The 1,983-nt window shown below is 41.7% G+C and overlaps 1 long non-coding RNA gene across 1 annotated transcript in view; it reads right to left on the bottom strand.

The window, feature by feature from the left end:
• Positions 1-1,983, bottom strand: part of LOC107551592 (uncharacterized) — a 38,122-nt gene that overhangs the window by 11,335 nt on the left and 24,804 nt on the right. The gene's annotated exons all lie outside the window — the stretch shown is intronic.

The following is a 1,983-nucleotide window of genomic DNA, read 5'->3' as shown; positions in this document are numbered from 1 at the left end:
ACAACTGTGTGTGTGTATATATATATATATATATATATATATATATGAATATGACAAAAGGAAATATTACAAACATGTAACATGATGCAATACTGCTTATTAAAAATACATTATGTTAATATGCTAGCAAAACAGCAGCCAAAAAGTAGAATGTGCATGCATGCATGCAATGTAGTCTTCTGTATTAGCCTGCCTGATTTACAAAAAAGGATTTCCTATTGATTCACATGCAATTGTAGCTCGAGTGGATGACTGAACATTACAATAAAATTATTTTGTCATTTCCTCCATAATAACCGGGGAGCAGATGAGGCTTTCACTCCTCGCCTACCTGATCAACATCGCTGTCGGGTTCAGGTTTTCATTCGGGTCTCACCGGCTCGGTACCGCCTGTGCATTCATCTATAAGCACCAGAGATATAATCCAGAAGCCCGTCCTCTCCCTTGTGAGGTTCACCGGTGCTGGGCTGAACTATAAAAAGCACAACAGCAGCAGAAGCGCTGCGTGTTTCCAGCGCTAGTAAAGGGCTCGCAGGTCTCTCTTTTAGATGATGCTGATGCTGATGCTGTGTGTGCAGCCGAGAGCGCGAGCATACAGAAGCGCTCGCTCGCGCACACACTCACGCGCAGCGGAATATAAGGGGACGGGCTCGAGACAGGACAGAGCGGCGGCGGAGTGACGTCAGGTGCCCCGGAATGAATCTTCGGTTCAGGGAAAATAAATAATTTGGAGAAACTGCATTTGCACATCGGAAAGACTTAAGGTAAACGTCTAGAAACGGGGCCAGGCAAATTTGACAGTTTGTGACACAAGGTCCCTATATCTTTAAAGTGCCCCTATTAAAAAGATTCATATTTTGGTTTTGGGAGTCCCCAACAACAGGTTGACATGCATGAAAGGGCAAAAACACTTTCATTGTCTTATCATATGCATTTATTTTTTACCTTACTTGCTCAAAGACTCCCATAAATAATTTGGAGAAACTGCATTTGCACATCGGAAAGACTTAAGGTAAACGTCTAGAAACGGGGCCAGGCAAATTTGACAGTTTGTGACACAAGGTCCCTATATCTTTAAAGTGCCCCTATTAAAAATATTCATATTTTGGTTTTGGGAGTCCCCAACAACAGGTTGACATGCATGAAAGGGCAAAAACACTTTCATTGTCTTATCATATGCATTTATTTTTTACCTTACTTGCTCAACGACTCCCAAACAATTCGCTCAACGATTCATTTTTCCAAACCCCTATTTTGCGTGACGCTAATCTGCATTGATTGGTCTCATTTTCATTTCATCTTGCCTGTAATGCCTGATAAAGCAGCGTTTGTGAGCGCAGTGCTGCTTTGTGTACAGCATTACCGGGGAAACCGCTATTTTTACCGCTCCAAAGGCGGCACCTAGTGGCAAATAACGAACTTGCAGTTTCATTCATACCAACACGAAAAGACCAACAAGTGGGCAGGCAATATGCTAATGTTTCATGTTGACTTCAACATGAAACGGCTTGGGATTCGTTTTAAAAACGACTCGTTTCAGTTATCTCTCTCAATTATAGAACTCTTTCTTTTGAGAGACAATAACTTTATACATGGTGCACTTTCAGATTTAAAACTTTGCAGGATGTTTTCATTCACTTAGAGCTGTGTTACACACTGCATGAAAGGTCATTTTCAAAAATCCGTAATAGGGGCACTTAGTGTTGTCAAAAGACCCGGTATTTCGGTACCACCCCATATTTTGTTTTTTTTGGGGCCCCCGCCACAATATCAAAACTGACAGCCACAAATAGATTTTCCAAAAGGCTTTGACTTGGTTGAATAAACATGAGCACTGCACGTGTCAAAGTTGAAACCAGGTGCCGGTGTTTTTATATCACTGTATTTCTGAAGGAAAACGACTGTCTTCAGAAAATGATGGATGTCATTTTCATTTCATCTTGCCTGTAATGCCTGAGCAGCGTTTGTGAGCTGAGCGCTGCT

The sequence above is a fragment of the Sinocyclocheilus grahami genome, unplaced genomic scaffold (genome assembly GCF_001515645.1).
Source record: "Sinocyclocheilus grahami isolate Dianchi unplaced genomic scaffold, SAMN03320097.WGS_v1.1 scaffold427.1, whole genome shotgun sequence".
Taxonomy (NCBI): Eukaryota; Metazoa; Chordata; class Actinopteri; order Cypriniformes; family Cyprinidae; genus Sinocyclocheilus; species Sinocyclocheilus grahami.
Note: the sequence above shows the minus strand (reverse complement) of the source record. Positions and strands in the feature narration are given on the sequence as shown.